Consider the following 26,868-nt stretch of genomic DNA (forward strand, 5'->3'; position numbering starts at 1 on the left):
TAGCCGTAAAGAGTACTTGTGAAAGTCATTGCCACTAAAGACAGCGGCCTAACAATAGGAGTAAAGAACATCTCACCTTCTCCCAGTAACACCATTCCACCACATCAATAGAGCTTCTGCAAAACAATGAAATACAGCAGAAAGAGCGGCATATCTCTAACCCAATTTAAGAAGAAGTCTCTAGGGAAAGCTGAGGTCAATAGAGCAGATGGAAACATGGACACCAGATGAAAGTTTAGCCTCTGATAATTACAACTACAGCAAACACTACACACATCCAAACCCCTAGTTGGATAAACACAAAACCTTACCCTTCTTTCCATCCTACCGAGAGAAGGGCTCAGACTGCTCTGTCCTCTCAGTTCTCACTAACTTAAGGGAAACTTGTACAATGTCTGCAGCCCTTGGTGTCTTGCAAATGAAGGAAGAGGATGTCCTCAAATTCGTTGCAAGAGGAACTAACTTAGGTGGCACCAACTTTGACTTCCAAATGGAAAAGCACATCTGCAAAAATAAAATAAGTGATGGCATATGCATCATAAATCTGAAGAGAACCTGGGAGAAGCTTCCAAGGGCAGCTCGTGCCATTGTTGCCATTGGAAACCCCACTGATGTCAGTGCCGTATAGTCCCGGAATGCTGGTCAGTGGGCTGGGCTGGTTGCTGCTGCCACTGGAGCCACTCCTGTCACTGCCTATTCACCCCCGGACACTTCACTGACCAGATCCCAGCAGCCTCTGCAAACTATGAGTTCAGATGGTGACTGATCTCAGGGCTGACTCCCGCCTCTCACATAGGTGCTGTATGGTAACCTGTCTACCATTGTTCTTTGCAACACAGACTCCGCTCTGTGCTATGTGGCATCGCCAGCCCTGCAGCAGCAAAGGGGCTCACTCAGTGGGTCTCATGTGGTGGATGCTGGCTCAGGAAGTCCTGCACATGCGTACCACCATCTTCTGTGACCACCCATGACTGCCAAGCCTGATTTCAACTTCTACAGAGATCCTGAAGATACTACAGAGAAGGAAGAGTAGGCCACTGCTGAAAAGGCTGTGTCTAAGGAGGAATTTCAGGGTAAAGGGACCGCTCCAGATCCTAAGTTCACTGCTGTTCCACGTGAGCCCACAGACTGGTCTTGAGGCATGTAGGACCCCCATGCCTGTTCAACTGAATGGAAACTTAGGTTAGTTGTAAATGTATTATTTTCTCAAACTCATGTGCAACCACTAAAAGATGTATAATAGATATGCTAAGAAAGTAGTAGAAATAGAAATGCAAAATACCCAATTAAAACTGAGAAGGAAGAAAAAGAACGAAAGACAAAACCAAAAATAAACAAAAAACAAGAGCAATGAATAGAAAACAGCAATTAGTAAGGTAGATATTAAGACAACTATATCAATAATAACTTTAAGTGTTAATAGTCTAAATTCATCAATTAAAAGACTGAGTTCATGAGAGAGATTCAACTATATGTTGTTTAGAAGAAACCCACTTTAAAAATAAAGATATAGAGAGATTAAGAATAAACTGTTGGAGAAAAATATACCCTCATAAAACTAATCAAATGAAAGCTGGTGTAGCTATATTTATTGTGGACTAAACTGACTTCAAAGCAAGTAAAATTATCAGGGAGAAAGATAGAGATTACATAATAATAAAGAAGTCAAATCACCAAGAAATAACAGCATTGCAATATGTGTGTAACAACCAAGCATTGAAATATTTGAGACAAAACCTGATATAACTGCAAGGAGAAATTGGTAAGTCCATTATTATATTTGGTTAGTATACTGACACTTCTCTATTGATAGTTGGTATCTTCAGCAAGCAGAAAAACAGTAAGAACAGAGTTGAACTGAACAGTATCATTGATCAACTTGACCAGTTGACATTATAGACTACTTTATCCTAAAGGTTCAGAATACATATTATTTTTAAACTCACATGGAGCATTCACCAACATAGATCATATTCTGTTTATAATATGAACCTTAACAAATTTAAAAAACAGATATATAAAATATACTTAGACCATAATGGAATTAACTAGAAATCAATAATAAAAAATAATTGGAGGCACCTGAAATAATTGGAGATTAAACAACATACTTCTAAATAATACAAACAAAGAAAAAAATCTCAAAGAAAATTTTAAATGTATTTTCAAATAAATAAAAATAGAATAAGATTTATCAACATTTATAGGAGGCAATGAAAGCAGAGCTTTTACAAAAGTGCAGAGCATTGAATGACTTATTGGAAGAGAACCAAGATCTAAAAGCATTAATCTAAGGTAACATCTTAGGAAACTACAAAAAAGAGCAAGTTAAATCCAAAGTAAACAGAAGAAAAGAAATAAAAGCGGAGAAATTAATAAACTTAAAAACAGGAAAGCAATAGAGAAAGTCAATAAAGCCTAAAGCTGGTTCTTGATGAAGATCAATAAAATTGACAAATGTCTAATTACGCTAACTGAAAACAAAAGAGATACAAAGCACAAATTATAAATATTAAAAATAAAGTGTAAACTATTACTGCTGATCCCATGGACATTAAAAGGATAATAAAGGAATATTATGAACAACTCTATGCCACCAAATTTGTAAACCTTTTATTTCTATAGGATTATCACTAATCCAGGATCCTTACATAATTTAGCAATAGCTTTTTTAAAGGTAATTTTATGGAAGAAGCAATAATATTGTGCCAGGGTACAGAGATATGCTGTATGACTTAATCAGAGAGTAATTCTGGGCAGAAAATCAAATGCATAGTGAAGTCCTCTTTGATAAGTATTGCACGATCATGAATTTGAGGACTTCTTGCTAAATATGAAGATAGCCATTTTATTTGCAGTTTAAAGACTTAGCCCTATGCTTTGCTCTTATTATAAAAGAAACAAAGCTTAAGTTCATCTCCATGTGTAAGTGGGTTTCTATTTAAGGGGTAGACTGGAAGAACACTGAAAAACATACAGGATTTTTCTCAAGTAGTAATTTGGTATCTACTCCAAGTCAGACAGTAAAAGCCTCTCAATATTGCCCTGGCTGGATAGCATGTTTGGCTTGAGCCTGAAGCACAGAGGTTGCTCTTTCAATCCCTGGTCAAGGCACATACTGGAACAGATCAATGTTCCTGTCTCTGTCTCTCTCTTTTCTTTTCTCTCTCTCTAAAATCAATAAAATAAACATTCAGAAAATATTTTCATTTATGTATTTTATTTATTTTTTCTTCTTTTTCAAGTGAGAGAAGGGGAGATCTAGAGAGACACTCCCTCATGTGCACCAACCGGGATACACCCAGCAACCCCATCTGGGGCCAATGCTCTGTCCATCTGGAGCCATGCTTGCAACCAAGCTATTTTTTTGTGCTTGAGGAAGAGGCTCCATGGAGCCATCCTCAGGGCCAAGGGTCAATGCACTCAAACCAATCGAGCCATGGCTTTGGGAGGAGGAGAGCAAAACAGAGGGGGGTGGGAGGAGAGGGAGGTATAGAGAAGTAGATGGTCACATCTCCTGTGTACCCTGACCAGGAATTGAACCCGGGATATCCACATGCTGGGCTGAAGCTCTCCCACTGAGCCAACTGGCCAGGGCTGTTCAGATATATATATATTTGTATTTTTCTGAAGCTGGAAACGGGGAGAGACAGACAGACTCCCGCATGCACCCGACCGGGATCCACCCGGCACGCCCACCAGGGGCGACGCTCTGCCCACCAGGGGGCGATGCTCTGCCCCTCCGGGGGGTCGCTCTGCCGCGACCAGAGCCACTCTAGCACCTGGGGCAGAGGCCAAGGAGCCATCCCCAGAGCCCGGGCCATCTTTGCTCCAATGGAGCCTTGGCTGCGGGAGGGGAAGAGAGAGACAGAGAGGAAGGAGGGGGGGTGGGGGTTGAGAAGCAAATGGGCGCTTCTCCTATGTGCCCTGGCCAGGAATCGAACCCGGGTCCCCCGCACGCCAGGCCGACACTCTACCGCTGAGCCAACCGGCCAGGGCCATAAATCTTCAATATTTTATAATGGAGTGTGACACTAGTATTTCTAGACAGATAAGTATTAGAAATGAGGTCTATCTGCTTATAAAAATGAACTGTATCGCCTGACCTGTGGTGGCGCAGTGGATAAAGCGTCGACCTGGAAATGCTGAGGTCGCTGGTTCGAAACCCTGGGCTTGCCTGGTCAAGGCACATATGGGAGTTGATGCTTCCAGCTCCTCCCCACCTTCTCTCTCTGTCCCTCTCTCCTCTCTCTCCCTCTCTGTCTCTCTCTCTTTCTCTCTCCTCTCTAAAATGAATAAATAAAATTAAAAACAAAAAACAAAATATTTAAAAAAAAAAAAAATGAACTGTATCTTTTAGCTTAGTCGTAAAGTAATTTCAGTAAATGTTAGAATTTTTAACTTAAGTAATATAACTTTCTGACTTATGCTGCAGGATAATCCATAAAACATATGTAGGTAATAATATAAAATGCTTATTCTCAAATAAAATTATTAAATATAAGCCAATTAACTGTTAAAGTAAATAAATTTATTATTTCTTTTGTTTGGAACTATTATTCTGTGGTAACCCACTTCCTCTGCCTTTTTATTTACTGTGATAAAATCTCTCTCTCTTTTTTTTTATAATAACCATTCTTTTGGGAGGAAGTATACTGAATCAACTGTGACTCCTAACTAAGAATAATTCAGGGCTCTTGGAACCTGACAAGATTCTAACTCTAGATCTAATAATCTACTTAACCTCTTTGAGCACTAAATGATGCCTATTTCATAGATTCCTTAAATACCATAGTACAGTAGATCAATGCAATGTTTGACCCAATAAAATACTACTTCTATTATACAGCTTTTAAAAAAACACTTATAATAGAATCCTTACCATTTTATTTCCTACTGGGAGTGTCAGTTTTCCAGTTCATCACATATCATCAAATGACAAACCTAAAAATCAAAAAGGTAATCAAACCATTTGTCAGTCTACTAGAAATTGCTATCTGATCTGTGCTGAGAAATACAGAAGAGACTGAATCTTAAAGACTCTTTAAGTTATAAAACTTTAATGAGCAGTAACAGACAGAGTGGTATATTGAGCCTTCATTTTTTACATCATAGCCAAGTCTTCTTCATAGTTAAAGCTAAAAGAAATTAACAAAAAGAGATTTTCCACAAAGTGATGGTGACAGATACAGACTAAATTTACATTTTCAGTCTGATTGATCCTCAGAATTTATGGAAGTCCATATGTTCAATTCATCATTAAGGAAACTAAAATACATTTGAGATTCAATTTTGTATAAACTAATATGCATAAAATTTGAAGCTACCCTTTAAAAAAAAATTCTGGCTCCATGCATATAATGGGAAAAAATAACGTTGTCAAAATACTAACAAAAATGATGGTTACCTATTCTTTGGGACAGTTTATTTTTTAAACAAAGAATTATGGATATCAAATGTATTCTAGTCCAGGGGAAAAAATGATGACTTTCTTAATTTGGGCCAAAATAGTGTTTTTGAAGAATTGAACAACTGGCTACAATTTGCACAGTGTCTTCACACTCAGAATATGTTTAACAATATGTACTAAAATTTTTATTTAAAAAAAAATTTATTTTTTTTTGTATTTTTCCAAAGCCAGAAACCAGGGAAGCAGTCTGACAGACTCCCGCATGTGCCCGACCGGGATCCACCCGGCACGCCCACCAGGGGGCGATGCTCTGCCCATCCAGGGCGTCGCTCTGTTGCGACCAGAGCCACTCTTAGTGCCTGAGGCAGAGGCCACAGAGCCATCCTCCGCGCCTGGGTCATCTTTGCTCCAATGGAGCCTCGGCTGCGGGAGGGGAAGAGAGAGACAGAGAGAAAGGAGAGGGGGAGGAGTGGAGAAGCATATGGGCGCTTCTCCTGTGTGCCCTGGCCAGGAATCGAACCCGGGACTCCTGCACGCCAGGCTGACGCTCTACCACTGAGCCAACCGGCCAGGGCCTATTAAAAAAGAAATTTAAAAAAATATTTTGAATCTGCACTACCCTTCACAACCACTTTCTAAATGTTTCATTGGGTACCATGTATGTGTTTTTAAAGCTGATTCCCAAGTTTTGTAGCTTCCCAAATTCAAGTCAATTTCTAATGTGTAGTTTAATTGCATTTACCAATGACCACAATGAGTACATTGTTATTATTGTTCAGCCTTCGAATTTAATTAAATTCAACCAATGTTTATTTAGGCACTACTGTTTGCAAAGATTGGCTTAATGTGATTCAAGAGAAAAGTTGGAGTAAGATATGTCCCTAATCTACAGGAAGCTCATAAATACATGATGACCAACTATTCTGGCAATATATATATTTTGTATTTTTCCAAACTTAGAAGCCGGGAGGCAGTCAGACAGACTCCTGCATGCGCCCAACCATATCCACCCAGCATTCCCACCAGGGGGCGATGCTCTGCCTATCTGGGGCATTGCTGCATTGCAGCTGGGGCCATTCTAGCACCTGAGGTAGAGGCCATGGAGCCATCCTCAGAGTCCATGCAAACTTTGCTACAATGGAGCCTTGACTATGGGAGGGGAAGAGAGAGACAGGGAGGAAGGAGAGGGGAAAGGGTGGAGAAACAAATGGGCGCTTCTCCTCTGTGCCCTGACAGGGAATTGAACCCAGGACTTGCACACACTGGGCCGATGCTCTACCACTGAGCCAACCAGCTAGGGCCCCGGCTTCATTTTTGAAACTGGTAAAGTCTGGGTTGTTTTTGTTTTTTTTTAGATTTTATTTATTTGTATTTAGAGAGAGAGAAAAAGAGAGAGAGAGAGAGAGGGGGGGGGAAGAGCAGGAAGCATCAACTCTCATATGTGCCTTGACCAGGAAAACCCAGGGTTTCGAACCAGTGATCTCAGCTTTCTAGGTCGATGCTTATCCACTGTGCCACCACGGATCAGGCCAAAACTGGACTGGTAAAGTCTTCAGCAAATGGTGAAGATGCCTACAAAAGGGAGACGAGAAGAGAAGAGTAAGTAAAACAAGTATAGACACAATTCTATTATGCCAAACCAAATATTAGAGAGCTATAAGATATCCTATGGTGATTGAATGAAAGGAAAACAAGATCAATATGCAATTCACTAAATGCACATCAAATTTTCATTCATACATATAGAGAAAATGATTCTCTCTCAAGGTAATTAAATGTGGACCTTTCCAATTTATCCGAAGCATATGTGACATGCAATTCACTTAGTTTTATTTGATATTTGCGTTTTATTGTATTCATTTCTTGGCAAAATATGAAGCTTTCAGGATTCTAAATGGTAGTGAAATTTAAATTGTATTCATGTGTCTGAGAATAAAATATATTTAACCATATAAAATTTTACTTTTAGAAAAGAATTTCAGAGTTGATGCTATTATAGAAGGAAATAATTGTGGCTTTTATTAGTAAATTATAGAATATCTCATAATATATTTTTTTGCAGTTCCATTAAAATGTTCTGATAAGTAATTTTAGAATTCTGCAGTTTTTTAAGGGTTAGAATATTGTTTTCTAATTAGTTAATTCTAAAATATAAATCTATTTTTCATACATTATATGTTAAACATATGAAGGATTTTAACATTGTTAAAAACATAAAGTCAACGTGGAAAAGTAGGCAGAATACTGGAGCTGAATCTAAAACTGGTACTCCATCACGAATGATCAGTGAAAACTTGGGGAAGTCACTTAATTTCTGTTAGTTTCGGTCGTTCGGCTGAACACTGTGATAATAATACTTCTCTCACTTATGCCATAAGAAAAGAGTATTGTGACAAAACTTAGGCAAGCTCTAAAAATACAAGGTCCAGTGTCAACAGGAATAACAGTAACATTTATACTCCACGTTTATGTGGAACTTGAAATTTTTAAAATACACATGTACATACTTACTTGGTTAGACAAAAATATGCTTAGCGTTGACTCATGACCATGGAAGAAACCTGATATAGTGAAAAGGCTATGCCTTTAGTCAAAAGACCAAATGGAAGCCTGGCTCAATCACTTTTTAGCTTTGTTGTTTCAGTCAAGTCTTCCAAGCTTTTATGACTCCGTTCAGTTTCCTCAGATGTTAAGTGAGGCTCATAGATCCTCTGCATCCACATAAAAAGGTTGATGTGATGATGATGAATGTTAAAGCACTCCATAAATTTCCAAAAGACAAAACTTTATTGTTCTCATCTTGACTTTCTAAGAAAATCCATTTGCATAGTATCTTAGCTCTAGGCAGGAGGTGCAGAGACTAAAACAGTCCTGAAAAGCTGGGGTGAGGTAGTCTGTGTCTTCTAAGCTTGAGTCAGACCCAGAATCTTTCCTTCAGAGTTGGGTATGCTACTATTCCACTCACTCAGTGCCTACTTCCACCGCTACAGAGTATCATATATTCTGAGAAATTACACGCCCAAGAGCTATAGCATGCTCTCCAGGCACTTACAATCCAGATGGAGGAACAATAAACAAAAAATTGTAATAAGAATAAAAACCACTTAACAAGTTTGACCAAGAATAAACTATTAATTGACAAATGAGGAGTTGAGAAAATAGGTACTTTGCACCAGAAGGCTGTCTCAAAGGAAGTTTATTTATGTATTGTTTATTTATTTATAACTCAACAAGTTTTCAATAGCAAAATGAGATTAGATTAGATGAAAGTACCAGCAAAGCAGATTTGAGAAGGAGGAGAGGGGCAGAACTCTGAGAAGGAGGACACTGGTAAAATAAATGTTTACAGAAATGCATAATTTGAAATGCATAAGAGGAAGATGTAAAAACGTGTCTATTAGTGGGTCACGACTGATTAATTATTAGGTCATAAAATAATTTCAGTTGATTGCAACTAGTATGTTCAAAAATAAAATAGAATGAAACAGCATATATTAGAGTGTGCTATATTTTGTAAGGGTAAACTTTGTTTCATCAAATTTTGTTGAAGTTAAAGATGTATATATGAGTATTCCAGGTCATGACATAAAATAGATTTCTTTCTGTGAAATGTAATTAAAAAAAAAAAATCCAGCAGCAGCCACTGAATTAGAGAATCTCTGAACTAAATAAAAATGTTGCCAGAGACAAATAGAGCTGGGATATAGCATGCTGACATAGGTTTGCAGCTGACTAGTTAGTGCAATGCCCTGCTTTTCTCTGTGCTTCCCAGGGAGCCAGAAGCACAAGTAGAGAAAGAAGTCAGTGATGTTGTCAAAGGTTAGAAATTGGACCCAGTGGAGGCACTATTGTCAGGGAACTAAAGACGACCTGGTGGTAGTGGCGGCTAGGTCTAAACTGGCAGACCTGAGATATTAGACTGGTGCAGGGTAATCATCTATTTTTAAACAGCTTTAGCAGGTGGAAAATATCTTTTCCAGTGAGGCTTAATTTTCCCTTTTTTTAATGTCTACCTGTAGTATTTGTGGTTCTTTCTTTTATTGCCACACTATAAATCTAATCATTTCTGTATAATGAGTTTTATGTATTTGTAGTAGCTGTTGATATTTGGATTTATTTGGGTCTAAATGTAGCTTCACAGTCTAAGTCTCAGGATCCCAGATACTGGTAAAAACTGGTACAAGAAATTAGTCAAACCTCTAAGCATGGTAAGGGGCTGGTTTGTACAGGACAGACTCCAGTGCACTTGAGGATGCTAGAGTATATGGGAATAGGTGTGTGGACCAGCAGAAGCCGGAAGGTAAGTATAAATGTGCATCATGAAACAAAGCCGGATCCACAGCATCACTGTCTGAACTCTTTAGCCTTTCTTTGAAGTGGCCCCATGCCTGGAGAGAGGGCCTGGTTCTATAAGGGTCAGGAGCATGGCTATTTTACATCCTAATTCTTCCTTTTCCTTCAGGTTTTCCTCAAATCTGACTGTTAGCCTTTCTCATATCTGCAAAACAGCATAGCATTTAAAATTTTCATTTCTAAATTGTGTTCTCAATTTTTTTTTAACATATATCACCGATTGATTGGTTTATTGAGCTTGTGACCATGTAAGGTATTTATCAACGGAATTTCAGATTAAGCTTTTATGAAACATTTTGATTGGTAAGCTGTTTTGAAAGACTAAATCTGTGGTTGGTAATAGTGATGGACCCATTTATGTATAGAGTCTATACACAGATCACTTTATTTATACCTATAGATAAACTGACTTGGAGAATAGAAGTTTGCTTACTCTTTTACTTCATTTTTAACAATGTAGAGTTTATTGATGTATATAGAATTTAACACTTATTTTTATTCCAGTTTCAGAAATTTTATTGAAAATATTCAGTTTTACTGAGATCATTTTCATCATATGTATTCTCTTTTTGTTCAATGATTGTTTAACACTGGGCAAGCACATTCTCACATTAGTAAATTGTATTTAAATTATAAATTAAAATAAATACTTCTGCATCCTTATAACTATAAATTACTCATCAAACAGAGGTGAAATAGCAATTTATAAATTATAAATATGTTGAATAAAATGTCCTTGTTTCTAATTACTAATGTTTGGAATTAAACCATTTTAAACATATAATCTTGCAAATCTATGCATCCTATGGAAACTGTCATTTTTGAAGTAAGAAACTAAGGTCTATAGATGATTAACAATATTCCAAAGTCATTTTACTAGTTAATACTGACAGAATCTAGCCTTTATTTCTAATTTGAATATATACTTTATCTCTATCCAGTTTTGGAGAGTTAGTTCTGAATAATTTTTAGAAAAGTTATGTCTATAAATTCTCTCATGGTTATGTGAGCTTTGCCCATGATTATTATTTATGCAAGGTCTATCGTGGGATGAAAGGCCTTTCCTCTCTCTTCTCTTTCTGAATAAAGAGTGTTCCCCTCTCTTCTCTTTCTGTAAAGAGTGTTTTGTATTACTAGCATTAAGCCTTTTTTATTTTAATTTTTATTTATTTTAGAAAGAGAAAAAGGGAGAGAGAGAGAGAGAAACAGAAACATTGATCTGCTCCTGTATGTGTCCAGCCAAGGATTGAACCCACAACCTCTGCACTCTGGACAATGCTCTAACCAACTGAGCTCTTGGGCCAGGGCACTAGCTTAAAGTCTTATGGCTACATTTTTAAAGTGAAAAAATCCTTATATAGTTGACCATGTATCTCATCACTCTACATAAGCTCTGAAATTATAATCTAGAAATAAGTTTTCTCCTCACTGACCACTCTTGCATGATTTAAGATTGACATAGTTCTTATATTCTCTGCCTATACTCTTTGTTTTATATTTGGTATATCTAACTGCTTTTTATTTCTTTAACCTTAGATTTTTTTCTGCTTTCATATTCATCTTCCTCAACTCTTCATTCCAGATAGGAACATTAGAGCATTGTCCCAAACCTTGCAGATAGAGCGCAGTTTCTTGCACGTCACTTAAAACTTCCTGATTTAATTACAATCTGTAATTGCTTTATCCACTGGTTTTAATAAGACAACCCTTCAGTATTTTAAAATATGCATATTGTATTGTTTCAAAGACATGAAGTGTTCCCCCCACTAGAGCCCATTTCTAGTTGTGCTTTGTTTTTCACTTAGAATTGAATGACTACTCTAAACTGCCCAGTCTCTGCAGCAGGTGCTGACAGCATTCTATCCTCATCATTTAGAACAGGGGTCCCCAAACTATGGCCCGCGGGCCGCATGCGGCCCCCTGAGGCCATTTATCCAGCCCCCGCTGCACTTCCAGAAAGAGCACCTCTTTCATTGGTGGTCAGTGAGAGGAGCATAGTTCCCATTGAAATACTGGTCAGTTTGTTGATTTAAATTTACTTGTTCTTTATTTTAAATATTGTATTTGTTCCTGTTTTGTTTTATTTTTTACTTTAAAATAAGATATGTGCAGTGTGCATAGGGATTTGTTCATAGTTTTTTTTTATAGTCCGGCCCTCCAATGGTCTGAGGGACAGTGAACTGGCCCCCTGTGTAAAAAGTTTGGGGACCCCTGATTTAGAACTTTCCGTGGCCTCTGGTTTTCTCCCTACTGGCAGGAACTACCCCTCTGTGCCTGAGTCTTTTGCTTTTGTTTCTCCAAATGAAACCACAGGAGGCCATTCTGTATAAGCAAGGAGGCCATTCTGTATAAGCAAGAGGCTGGAGTAACACCACCCCACCTCCAGGAATTCCAGCAAATTACTCTACTGAGTATAAATATCCCAGTCCCTTTCTCTGTAGAAGGAGGCTCCCCAGGCATTGGCTTCAACCCTTTCCCAGTACTTTCCATGCTACTAACGGGCAGCGAGTTTAATACACACCCTCTACAGGCCTTCCCTGCCCTGTCCCCTCACACGCCTGCCAGTGTTGCCTGGCCTTCAGTTTTTGTCTGAGTTGGCTTCACTGATATTCTTTATAGTTATAGTTCTTCCATTTATAAGGGAGTGAAGACACCTATATTGGGGGAGAATTAAATAAATGACTCCTGACTCAGAGTACAGCTCTGATACCATTGCATCTAGTTAAAGAAAATGTTATCTTTCACTGCTGAGTACTCTTTCCAGGTATAATTGTCTTTCCTCTATTTCATCTAAGTAGGATGAGTTATTGTACATTAGGTGGATAGGGGCCAGCCAGCAGTGACCAAAGTGACAGAATTTTAGGGTTGTGCGACACATTTCTCTGTTGTAGATTCCTGTGATTCCATCAGCAGTCATACATTTGTATGCAGTGAAAACCATATTTTCCTGCTGCTCCTTTGAATCACTACCATCACGACAGAGAGGGATGGTGTTCAGTGAAAGGCGGGGGGAGAAGTCTGTTTTCTTTTTCTTTTTTTGTCTCCTGGAGAAACAGTATACTATAATCTGCCACACTTGCCATCATCTTCTCTTCACCAGGCTATTTCCTACTCATCTTATAAAACTCAATTTATAGGTCTTTTTTTTTTTATTTTTTTAATTTTTTTAATTTTTTTAATTCATTTTAGAGAGGAGAGGGAGAGACAGAGAGAGAGAGAGAGAGAGAGAGGAGAGACAGAGAGAGAGAAGGAGGGAGGAGCTGGAAGCATCAACTCCCATATGTGCCTTAACCAGGAAAGCCCAGGGTTTTGAACCGGCGACCTCAGCATTTCCAGGTCGACGCTTTATCCACTACGCCACCACAGGTCAGGCCTCAATTTATAGGTCTTTACAGAGCTTATCCTAACCATTTAGGGTATTTTTGTGAACTGATGTAGCTAGTTCCCAACATCTGTTTATCCCATTAGCAATATCCTAATTAGGTAGGGCTAGATTACTTATTACTGCAACTTTAGCACCTAGAACAGTGTTTACCACACCCAGACGCTAAACTGTTAGATAACAATTAAATTTAAGAATATTCTTGGAAAATAGTAAGTTATTTCTTGAACTTAAAGGATTTTATTTTTTTATTGATTTCAGTGAGAGAGGAAGGGAGAGAGAGGGAGAGAGAAAGGAACATTGATCTATTCCTGTATGTGCCGTGACCAGGTATTAAATAAACTAGCAACCTCTATGCTTCAGGGTGATGCTGTAATCAAATGAGCTTTCAGCCAGGGCTTAAAATGGTTTTAAATAAATGCATATAGTTACCAAATATGTGCTACCCACTGCTTCAAATGGACATGGTGACCTGCCTCCTCATTCATCATCCCTATTTTATGTCATTATGTAATTTACTTTATTTTCCTGTTTCCAATGTGAGATCAATATTGAACATGCTGTTGGTTCACCCATGAATATTTTTTAATCTAAATACAAAGAAGCCTTCAGGTCATCTCATGCACCATAAAAAACAAACAAATTAAAGCACTCCAAAACAATTGAAATAATATAATAGTTACATTTTATTTAATTTCAGCTTAAGTAAAAGAGAAAAATAATGCTAGACGTCAAAATGCATTTCTAAGCATTTATGACATAAAAATTACATTTCATTTTTTCCCTGTGCTACGTTTATAAGAATTTGTCACTTAATTTATTATATATTGATTTTCTCAATGTTGAACCAGAGTTTATTAGTTTGATAAAGGGCTAAATAATGTATTTTACTTGCTTATTAAATAACCATCTTATAGCAGTGCTACAGGAGGAAAACTTAGATTTTCAAATGCCAGTGGACACAGGCCAGTGATTGCTTTTGTCTGAAAGCAACAAATTCAACTTTTAAATGTCAGCTGATGTAATTGTTTTTAAACATACACACTTATGAAGATGGTGGAGCTGTATTAAGAAATGCTATGCCTGCCTCACAGGAACAGTTGATTTTGTTTGTAGCAAGGAAAGCGAATAAATCAGTACTTTTAATATTTGAAAGCAGTATGCTTGGAATAAAGAGCTCATTTTAATCATTAATATCCAAAAATATCTAGCACACAGAGCAGTGATCCCTTTTAATTTAATGGTTAGATAAGCTAAGTTTGTTATTAAATGTTGGCTACAGAGCAGTTCTATTTGCCACTTTGTAAAGTGACTACTAATCCACATGTAAATGAGCAATTAGACCCTCTTTAAATTGGAAAAAACCCTTGGGACCGTTAATTTCATAGTTGTTAGTGATAGCCAAATCAATGTGGGATGATTCTTCATATTTCATTATGTAAGGAATTATAAAAACATACCATATTTCTGTATTTAGAGCAGAATGAATGACGCTTGTTCCTGGCAGAGAATATTTTCTTATTCTGTGCACTGAGGTTGTAATTCATGGAATGGGTGAAACAAAAACATCCAGATCTGAAAACTGCGGATGTGCTTGGTGGGGGTGATGCTAGAGGAGGGGTTTTTGCAATACTATTCTGCATTGCACCTGTGAACAAAGATTTGGGTCAATCCAAGTAATAGTATATAGTATAAATATTTACCCAAAGCACTGAGATTTTGACTCAAATTCAAAAGGCACCTGCTCTGGTCCATGGCCTTTTTGGTTCTTGAAGCTATTACATATCCCCTGCTAACAAAGTCTCCTGATGCTCTGATGCTGTCCAGCATCACATTTTTAAGACTAGGAAGTGCCAGAAAATACGAGATGCCTGTGAGATTCACTATGTCAGTCTGTCTCTCGGGTCTTGGTCTTCTATTTACATGCTGGTTCAAGAACCCTAAGCTGATCAGTTGTTCATTTGCTAACTATGTCTTTCAACACACATTTATTATGCACTTATAATATCCCACATGCTCTTGGTTTACAGTGTGAGTCTCAATGAGGAAAGCTAACTTAAACCGATAACCAGTGGAAACTCACCTTCTGAGTGATCACTGTATGTTAAGACTAGAAGGTTCTTCCTTAACTATTAAGTATATGTTATGGATTTATATTATATATATGTATATATATGATCTATATATATATCTATATCTATATCTATATCTATAGATATTTCACCAAGAGTAACTGAGAAGGATGTGTAAGTAGGAAACTATATTTGGTAAACTCTAACCAAGCCATGACTTTTACCCTAAGGTATTTCTATAGATCTAAGTACCCATCAAATGCCAATAAGTCATTTCAAGTGAATCTTATAAATTGTCACTTTCATAGGCAGTTCCAGGTCTCAAGGGAGGGCTTCCAAGTCAGCTGTGCATCATAGACCAAAGGCAGCAATCTCTGCAGCTCCATATCCATGTGGACATGTGTGATGGCTCCGGCAGAAAGGACAGGATTCCTGGAGCTCACCAGCTTATAAATATGGTTTAAGTCAAAAGACTGGACAAGGTCAACTTAGAAAGCTGTTGAATTGAAAGACGCACTAGAACCCCTGCCTTGAGGAACTCAACCATTTTAAGTGTAGGGAAAGAAGGAAGGGTCAGCAATAATCTCTATCGGAAGCCCCTAGGGTGTGTGCAGGAACACCAGCAGTTCCCAGAGCTATCCGTGCAAACAGAAGGGTCAGCATTGCCAAATGCTGAAAAGAGAGAGAGTTGGGACTCAGATCCACTGCTGCGCACACAGAGCTTCACACACTCTTCGGAAAACCACACTACCTCTCACTGAATGCATATAAAAAATACCCACCCAGTGGCTTTGAATCTGGCCCTCAGGATGAAATCTGGTTGGCTAATATTTTCCATCTTTCTAGGCAGTATTTGATATGCTGCTCTGCATTTCAACAGGCTGATGATACTTTGTTCATGAGTGAATACAGTGAACAAAATTGGAAGCCAAAAGACAAAGTCTTATTACATGAATAAAATAATTTGAAGAGTATGTTTTCACTTTTTCTCACAACCCTTTCTATGTTTAAATGAACTTCTAGGAGAATATTCAGAAGAAAGCTTTGTAAGAGGAAAAAAATACCTAGACAACAGTCTGCTCCCAGGCTCTGGGGAATAGTAGCTACAGGCCTACAGAGATGTTGTTAGCATCACAGGGCTTTAGTTCCTTATCAGAACCGTGAGGCGGTGACCAGGTTCCCATGACGCCTTCAAATGCCAACCTTTATTTTTACTAGTTGCAGTTACATTTGTGTTTCATAAATATAATTGTAACCCAAGTTAGATATGTTTTCTAATTGCTATATACAACTGATTAATCTGCTCAATTCTTTTTATTTTATTTCAAGTTCCCATACAGAGAAAATGCTTGAATAACTTTTCAACAGTTCTATTGATGTGGTTTTGACATTTAGGCATAATTTGAATGTTGAGAATAGACATATTATGAAATTTACTCATGTTTGTAAATGATACTTCTGCCATAATTTACTGTATTTCTTAGCTATGTAAAGTTTTTCATTGTTCGTAATCTTTATCGAACCTATTTGTACAGCTGTGAAGAAGATTGTAGATGAAATCTGTCTATTCTATATTTTGGTTTAAAGAATACAACAAGGCCCTGGCCAGGTGGCTCAGTGGATAAAACATCGACCCTGCGTGCCAGAGCTCCTGGGTTAGACCCCTGATCAGGGCACATGTGGGAAGCACTAACTGAGTGAAAAAAGAAATGGAACAACTAAGTGAAACAATGAGTTGATGCTTCTCTCTCTCTCTCTCTCTCTCTCTATTCCTCCCTCTCTCCCTTACTCTCAAATCAATGAAAAAAAATTTTAAAATGAATACAACAGTAATCTCAAAAAATAAAAATTGTATATATATTTATATTAGAACACTTGGCTATCATGACATATATGAGGTGACATGTGGTATATATGGTATATGATGTGTGATTTATATATAGTGTATATATATGATATAAACCATATAATTGAGATGATATGAGTTGATATACATGAGAAAATTTCTGTTTTATTTTTAATGAGTGCTGAGATGAATACTTGTGAATCCTATTTGCTGCCATTACAGGATTACAAAATGTGATCAGATAGTTCTTCTCCAATTGACATTGATCTTCTAATGTAAACACTTGGCCTTCTGTAAAATTATTTCTTAATTAATTAAAAGAAGCCTTTTCAGTATCATTAATATTGTAGAAATTGGCCTCTGTGAATAAACTAAAATAAGTGATTAAAACAAATAAGGTCAGGCTGTTACAAATGAGAAAATTAATCATTTGGGGCCAGTTAAACATTGAAGAAAGCATATGGGGCATAATCTGTTAGTACTTGAGAAAAAATGGATAGAAATACTAGGTCTGCTCACTAGGTCTATATATCATGTGAAACAGGGTTCTGCCATACTGAGTAGGGTTGCTTTTTTTTTTTTTTTCTTCGCAAGAGAGCAAGAGAGAGAGAGGGACATACAGGGACTGGCAGACAGGAAGGAGAGAGATGAGAAACATCAATTCTTCATTGAAGCACCTTAATTCTTCATTGATTGTTTTCTCATGTGTGCCTTGACTGGAAGGTCTACAGACAGTGACCCCTTGCTCACGCCAATGAGCTTGGACTCAAGCCAGTGATCACGGAGTCATGTCTATGATCCCACATACAAGCCAGCAACCCCACACTCAAGCTTGTGAGCTCACACTCCAGCTGGCGACCCTGCACTCAAGCTTGTAAGTCCATTCTCAAGCTGGCGACCTTAGGGTTTCAAACCTGGGTCCTCAGGATTCCAGGCCCTATCCACTGCGCCACCTCCTGCTCAGGCAGGTTGCTATTTTTAGCAAACTAAAAACAAAGAATGCTTGGCTGTATGGCTGTATTTGAATTTCAGAGATATAAAAAAGACTTTTTAGTATAGACTGTCTAAAATGTTGCCTGGGACATACATATTCTAAAATATATTCATATTCATTTTTTTGGTCTGAAATATCAACGTAATTGGGCATTCTCTGTTCCGTATCACAACTCTACATGCTGGGAAAGGATGGTGTATGAATATTTTAAAAGTTGATTGCTATAATAATTTAATTATTCGGCTATTAAGGAAACATTAAAGAAGAAATATTCCTGAGATACTTCCAAGGGAAGCTTGGAATTCAATCTGAGTTGTTGTATTTAACTAAACAGGGAAAATGTCTTTTTTTTTAAACTTCAGTTTTATATTGCTGCTGAACACACAATATGTATTTATTTTGAAGTAAAAACTTCACATGGTAAATAAGTGCCATGGAGGAACACCAGGGATCAATGCTTCATAAGTATTTATTCAGTATAAAATGTCAGGGCAGCTTTTTATACTTGCAAATTCGTAAGATGTACATTGGAAAGTGTTTACATTTTAACTAGCTTTAACACGTCCATTGCATAATAAATTCAGAAGATAAGAAATTATAGCTCTTATTTTAAAACCCTTTTTAAATTCCTTCAATGTTTTTATTTTTCTTTAACGTAGTTGAGAGGAGGAAAATTAGAATTGACAATATTTTCCAATTAAACTGTTTTAATTATGTAGATAATGTAAACGTAACAGAAGTCTACACATTTATAATGCTCTTTTCAACACTGTAAAGTTTGTGATATTTAACAGTCATGAAATCTGGAGTGACATATGTGATCTCTCAAAATTTTCTATGTAGCTTGTGAATAGAGAATTCCACATTGCTGCATCTCAATTATAATGATTATATATAGATAAAAGGTTTCAGAACTTGCTACATTGAGGCACTCTGCTAAGTGATTTTTAAAGATTATCTACCTTAATGTTATACTGTATAGAAAAGTTAAGATACTAATTATTTGAAAAATAGCATAAGTATTTTCTTTTAAGGAACAATGTATGCTTTGCTAGGAGCACCATGTCACCCACCTAATGGTAATGCCAGATAAGGTTAAAAATCCCTCGCTAAAACAGCACAAAAGTAAGAAATCCACAAAGGACAATATGAAGAAAGTCAGAACTCTGGAAAATGAGAATCAAAGTTGGTCTTCACCTGAAGTATTCTGTGGAATCCTGGAGACCTTGTCCTCTTTAACAACTTCATAGGACCTGGAGACAAAAAACATAGACTAGGAAGTTCCCAAGGTATAGATAGGGTCTAGAAGATAGACGTGGGGCATGATGTTTTCCACCTCCAGTGTGGCAGTGCAGGGGGCAGAGTGGGGGTGGTCAGGCTGGAGAGTACGGGGCAAAATTACCAGAAAGTGTGGATCAGAATCATTTCAAAGAATCTTGTCCTTCATACCTTGGTACAAAGAGAAGTGGGAAAAAGTGCCCTAAAATTAAGTCTCCCTCCCTTCTCTGCAGACTATAATTCACAGTCTTTATGATATGAAGTCCTCACCTTGCCTTATTTTAAAAAGTATGTTAGCCAGTTTACCCAGGTAAATGCCATTGTTCTCTGGAGGAATGGCAACTAAAACTTTTACCTCACATAATATCCAAGGTAAAATTCTAAGGAGAATGGATAACTCATGGACAAAAGACATAAAGTGTTAAAGAAAAAAATCCTCATGAATGAGAGAGAATAAAACAAACATTAGAGTCATATCCGCAAAAATGTAACCTCTAAAATACCACATACCAAATTATAACCTTAATTATGATTAGCATATCTTTTTTAATGAAACAGAAGCTTTAAAATACAAGGAAGTAAAAAGAGACTCAGGAATATTTGAAAAATATCAAATAAATTTCCAGAAATAAAAAATATTTTGACTAAAAATTTTAAATCTTCAATAAATGATTCCCAATGGCCTAAGAACGACTTGGAAAAGACAGACCAAAAGAAATGACTCAGAACTCAAAATATATTTCTTTAGTTTTTCTAGAAATTATTTAAAAAATAAGACACGGAGGACAGATTGAGAAAATATAAGGTGTATCTAATTGCAGTTCTGCAAAGAATTAACATAGGCAATGGGAATATTTATATACAGAGAAATGATAGCTAAAATATTCCAACATTATTGAAACACAAACTTCCTCAGAAGTAGGAGCAAAGCATATTGGGGCAAAAAGTAAAACAATCTACTTTTTAAATCATCAAAATAATCAGAGGGAAAGAGATGATAAAAGCCAGCAGAGAAAAAAGGCAATTGACTTAAAAGGATACAGCAAATTGATGAATGGCTGACTTCTCAAAAACAAGAATAGGAACAAAATGCATGGAAAGTACTAAGAAATGTACTAATGTATTTTCTTAATGTACTAAGAAAATAAATCTCCATCTAGAATTTTAGATGAAATGAAGCTTTTTATAATAAAGGTTAAGTGAAGACATTTTTCATGGAAAATATAATCATTGGGAGATTCGCTGCCTACACACTCTCACTATATTAAATTCCGAAGAGTGAATTTCAGGAATAAAAAGTTGATCACAGAAGTAAATTCTGAAATAGAATAACAAATTAGAAAGATATTGAAATAAATATGTGTGTCTCAAATCTTTTAAAAATCATTATCTGAAATAGTAATGATACATTTTAAATGTGGAGATAAAGCAACAGAATGAAAACAACAGAGAAAAGTAACATGTGAGTTGGGAGGGTATAAGTAAACTTGAAATATATAGTGTTTTGTTCAGAAGGATAAATATACTAATCAACTTCAGTGATTTATTAGAATGCATGTTATTGAAAGATACAAAAGAACACCCAAATCAAAGAAAAAAAGTTCTTAGATTCAATTTCAGTAGTACAAATGTGAGAATACTTTCTCAATGTAAAGTAAGTTTCAAATTAAAAAAAAACTTAACCGTATTTTTTTTATATGTAGTAAGGTGGTTCTATATAAATGAGTGAAAAATCAAAACCAGCCATTTTTTTAAAAAAAAAAAAAAAGATGAGAAAATTTTCTTTCATGCATCAACTTTTATTAAAACCTACAGTGATTAAGATCTTGATAACATTATACGGAGTGAAATAAGTAAATCAGAAAAAAACAAGAACTACATGATTCCATACATTGGTGGAACATAAAAACGAGACTAAGAGACATGGACAAGAGTGTGGTGGTTACCAGGGGTGGGGGGAGGGAGGACGCAGGAGGGAGGGAGGGAGAGATTTAGGGGGAGGGGGAGGGGCACAGAGAAAACTAGATAGAGGGTGACGGAGGACAATCTGACTCTGGGCGAGGGGTATGCAACATAATTTAATGACAAGATAACTTAGACATGTTTTTCTTTGAATATATGTACCCTGAATTATTAATGTCATCCCATTAACATTAATAAAAATTTATTAAAAAAAAAAAAAAAAAGACATTGGTATTAAAGAAGAGATAGACAAGAAAGCAAATGGAATAAAATAGCAATCCCAGAAACCATCACAGTTATGAATGCAAATTTGATTAATAGCAGAGTGGGCATTGCAGGTCAGTGAAAAGGAGAGATTATTCAATAAATGCTATTGAAAAATTGGTCATCTATGTATTTGAATAAAATGAAATTATATTCCTACTTCACAATCTATACAAATAAATATTAAAGATTTCTTTGCATAGCTATAAGAAAATATCTTTATGTCTGTGGTAGAAAAACATTTTAATCAAATCTTAAAAAGTGCATAGCCCAAAGGAAGAGATTGATAACAATGATAATAAAATTAAGAACTATGTTTATCAGAAGTCACCTTACAGATAAGGTAAATAAAATGAATAAACTGTAATAGATATTTCTAGAATTTAGAACAAGCAGATTATTATTCAGAATACAAGCTATAAAAACAGGTGATTCATTTAAAAAGTGGGTAAAAATTATGAGCAAGTATTTTGTAGAAGATGAAGTCCAAATGGTCCAGATGTATTTTAAAATGCTTAAACTTAATAGTAGTCAAAGACTTTGAAATTAAAAACAACTCAAATCTAAAATATAGCGACCAGATTGCAAAAATTAAAATTTTGTTTAATACTAACACTGGACTGACTTGAGTCACTCCTACACACAGTCCTTGCAGTGTGTAAACTCAATACAGTCCATGCCTACCCAGCTCTGTAGGATTGGCATCTCTTTCCCTTCAAAACGCCCGAGGAAATACATCATGGAGAGGAGGAGGTGAAACGTTTGCCTTCCAGGAAAAATTGCCCAATTCATATCTTTCATCATCAGTACCTTCTACACTGCACACAAAAGTTAGGCGATATTTTATTGCTTCATATTCATTTTGAAACATCCCCTAATTTTTGTTAGCAGTATATATCAAGAGGGAAATTTTCTTTCTGGAGTTGATTAGTAACTCTTCTGATGCCTTGGACAAGATATGCTATGCAAACGTGACTGACCCTTCCAAGTTGGACAGTGGTAAAAAAGATAAAAATGACATCATCCCCAGCCCCCAGGCATGCGCCCTGACTCTGTTGGACACAGGCATTGGCATGACCAAAACTGATCTTATAAATAATCTGGGAACCATTGCCAAGTCTGGTACAAAAGCATTTAAAGGCTCTTCAGGCTGGTGCAGGCATCTCCGTGATTGGACAATTTGTTGTTGGCTTTTATTCTGCTACCTGGAGGCACAGAAAGTGGTTGTAATCACAAGCACAGTGATGATGAGCAGGATGCCTGGGAGTCTTCTGCTGGGGGTCTCTTCAGTGTGCAATCTCATCAAGGTGAGCCCATTGGCGAGGGTATCAAAGTAATTCTCCACCTCAAAGAAGACAGAGTAGCCAGAGGAAAACCAGGTCAAAGAAGTGGTGAAGAAGCACTCACAGTTCATAGGTTATCCCATCACTCTTTATTTGGAGAAGAAACAAGAGAAACAAATCAGTGATAATAAAGCAGAGGAAGAGAAAGAAAGAAAGGAGAGGAAGATAAAGATGAGGAGAAACCCAAGCATAAGAAAAAGAAAAGATTAAGGGGAAATATATCCATGGGGAAGAACTGAACAGGACCAGGCCATTTTGGACGAGAAACCCTGATGACCTCACCCCTGACAAATGTGGAAAGTTCTGTAAGAGCCTTACCAGACTGGAGAGACCACTTAGGAGGCAAGCACTTCTCTGTAGGAGGTCAGTTGGAATTCAGGGCATTACTATTCATCTACTGGGCTCCCTTTGACCTCTGAGAATAACGGTAAGAAAAAGAACATCAAACTATATGCCCATTATGTGTTCATCATAGACAACTGTGATGAGTTGATACCAAAGTATCTCAACTTCATCCACAATGCGATTGAACTCTGAGGACCTACCTGCCTCTGAACATCTATCTCCCAAGAAATAATCCAGCATAGCAAAATCTTGAAGGTCATTTGTAAAAACATTGTTAAGCCTGATCAGGTAGTGGTGCAGTTGATAGAGTGTCAGACTGGGACACTGGGGACCCATGTTCAAAATCCCAAGGTTGCTGGCTTGAGCGCAAGGTCGCTGGTTTGAGCATGGGAGCATAGACATGACCCTGTGGTCTCTGGCTTGAGCCCAAAGGTCACTGGCTTGTAGTGCAAGGTTGCTGGTTTGAGCAAGAGGTCACATGCTCTGCTGTAGCCCCCCTGGTCAAGGCACATATGAGAAAGCAATCAATGAACAACTAAGGAGCTGCAATAAAGGATTGATGCTTCTCATCTCTCTCTCTCTTCCTTTCTGTCTGTCCCTCTCTCTGATTCTCTCTCTGTGTCTCTGTAAAAAAAAAAAAAGTGCCTTTAGCTCTTCTCTGAGCTGGAAGAAGACAAGGAGAACCATAAGAAATCCTATGAGGCATTCTCTAAAAATCTAAAGCTTGGAATCTGAGAGGACTACTAATTAGCGATGCCTTTTTGAGCTTCTGTGTGATCACACCTCCCAGCCTGGAAATGAAATGACTCCTCTTTCACAATATGTCTCTTGCCTGAAGAAGACCCAGGAGTGCATCTATTACATCACTGATGAGAGCAAAGAGCAAGCTGCCCACTCTGCTTTTGTGGAGTGAATGCGGAAGCAGGGCTTCGCGGCAGTCTATACAACGGAGCCTGCTGATGAGTACTTACTGTGAGTACTTACTGTGCAGCAGCCCAGAAAGCTGGATAGGCAGAGCTCAATTACCAAGGAGGGTCCGGAGCTACCTGAGAACGAGGAGGAAAAGAAGAAAGTGGAACAGAACAAGGCCACTTTGACGACCTCTGCAAACTCATGAAAGAAATCTTGGATAAGAAGGTTGAAGAGGTGACAGTCTCCAATAGGCTGTTTCTTCACCTTGTTGCATTGTTACCAGCACCTACAGTTGGACGGCTAACATGGAACACATCGTGAAAGCCCAGGCCCTTTGGGATAACTATATAATAAGCTACGTGATGGCTAAAAGGCACCTGGAGATCAAGCCCAAACATCCATTGTGGGAACTCTACAGCAGAAGGTGGAGACAGGCAAAAATAGCAAGGCTGTCAAGGATTCCGTGGTGTAGCTGTTTGAAACTGCGCTCTTCTGGCTTCTCATTTGAGGATCCCGGACCCACTCCAACCACATCTACTGCATGATTGAATGAAGATAAAGTGACAGCAGAGGACTCTGTTCCTGATGGTCCCCCACCCCCTTAAAGGTGATGAGGATGCCTCTCGCATGGAAGTAGACGAGAAGTCTCCACCTGCTGACCTTGTGCCCTCTGTGAAGCGTCTTCGTGGCTCCCCAGCATCCCTGAGCCCACCTGCTGCCCTCTGCTGAGGCCTAGTAGCCCTTTCCTCTCCTGTGTGTGCCTAAGGCAGGTGGCAAGGGCCTCCAGCTTTCCCTTCTTACATTTCACATCGAGGTTGGATGTGGTTTTCTTGTTTGCTTGTTTTGTTTTGAAATTAAAGTATGCGTACTAAAAAAAAATATTACCACTGGAATGAGTATAAATGACAAAAACTACTTTGGTGATTTTATACTAAACACAATTTAGCATGGGTATGCTTTGTCACCAAGCAAATCTATTCCCGTGCATATAGACTACAGTAACTCTTGTATCTTTGTCTCAAGATATTTATAAGGATATAGTCTTATCAAAATTGTTTGTAACAGCAAGAATTGGAATCAACCCAAGTAACCTATCAAAAGTGATGGTAAAATGCACTGAGAAATGGCTATACAATGAAATACTATAGCTGATGATATTCACTTTCTTAAGTCTAGTGCTGATTACATTGGTGCTTTTAAAAGTATTGTTTTATAAACTGCTTATGTTTGATTTTAGTTTACTTTCAATTTATGATAGATATTAGAATTAATTTTTAAAATAGCATATGTATTTGAAGCTTAAAATGTCAGTGACAGCCAGGTGATTTAGACAAGTTGCTACTGCTCCCAGCATGTTAGTACTCCATAAAATGGCTCATTAAAGAACAAATTTTAGGGCCCTGGCCAGTTGGCTCAGCGGTAGAGCGTCGGCCTGGCGTGCGGGGGGCCCTGGGTTCGATTCCCAGCCAGGGCACATAGGAGAAGCGCCATTTGCTTCTCCACCCCCCCTTCTTCCTCTCTGTCTCTCTCTTCCCCTCCCGCAGCCAAGGCTCCATTGGAGCAAAGATGGCCCGGGCGCTGGGGATGGCTCCTTGGCCTCTGCCCCAGGTGCTAGAGTGGCTCTGGTTGGGGCAGAACATCGCCCCCTGGTGGGCAGAGCGTCGCCCCTGGTGGGCGTGCCGGGTGGATCCCTGTCGGGTGCATGCGGGAGTCTGTCTGACTGTCTCTCCCCGTTTCCAGCTTCAGAAAAATACAAAAAAAAAAAAAAGAACAAATTTTAGGATGTTTTCTCATCAACAGTGCTGAGTTTAATTAAAAATTCACATAGTAACGTGAGCTGAGAGGCTGGATTCTTTCCTGTAGCGGAGAAATTCCCCTCTAGTTAATGGCATTAAATACTGAAATTAATTCCTGAAGAAAATTATTGAATATCCTTCTATGAATTATTTTAAATTTTTCTTTGGGATTATCATATTATATGTAAAGTTTTCTTTGGTTTTTCTTAGATAAAGTGCTATATTTCATATTTCATAATGGAGTGGAAAGAACACTGGGAGAGGAACTACAAGTTTGGTCCATGGAGGTTTTGTTTTACACGCCTAATCTCTGAGTCCTAAATTCATCATCTATCTGTCCATGCTCATATCCTGTTGGTCTGTGTAAATCAGGGGTAGTCAACCTTTTTATACCTACCGCCCACTTTTGTATCTCTGTTAGTAGTAAAATTTTCTAACCGCCCACTGGTTCAACCGTAATGGTGATTTATAAAGTAGGAAAGTAACTGTACTTTATAAAATTTATAAAGCAGAGTTACAGCAAGTTAAAGCATATAATAATAATTACTTACCAAGTACTTTATGTCAGATTTTCCCTAAGTTTGACAGAATAAATCTTTATAAAACAACTTACTATAGTTAAATTTATTTTATTTTTTCTGAAGTTGGAAACGGAGAGGCAGTCAGACAGTGTGCTAGAACCGGGATCCACCTGGCACGCCCACCAGGGGGTGATGCTCTGCCCATCTGGGGTGCTGCTCTGTTGCAACCAGAGCCATTCTAGCACCTGAGGCAGAGGCCACGGAGCCATCCTCAGTGCCTGGGCCAACTTTGCTCTAATGGAGCCTTGGCTGTGGAAGGGGAAGAGACAGACAGAGAGGAAGGAGAGGGGGAGGGGTGGAGAAGCAGATGGGCGCTTCTCCTGGGTGCCC

At 37.8% G+C, this 26,868-nt stretch overlaps 1 protein-coding gene and 1 pseudogene across 1 annotated transcript in view; both read left to right on the forward strand.

Moving 5' to 3' along the window:
* Positions 1–26,868, forward strand: part of ZNF804B (zinc finger protein 804B) — a 558,250-nt gene that overhangs the window by 466,244 nt on the left and 65,138 nt on the right. The window lies entirely within an intron of this gene.
* LOC136384156 (heat shock protein HSP 90-beta-like) lies at positions 392–24,890 on the forward strand (annotated as a pseudogene).

The sequence above is a fragment of the Saccopteryx leptura genome, chromosome 12 (assembly GCF_036850995.1).
Source record: "Saccopteryx leptura isolate mSacLep1 chromosome 12, mSacLep1_pri_phased_curated, whole genome shotgun sequence".
Taxonomy (NCBI): Eukaryota; Metazoa; Chordata; class Mammalia; order Chiroptera; family Emballonuridae; genus Saccopteryx; species Saccopteryx leptura.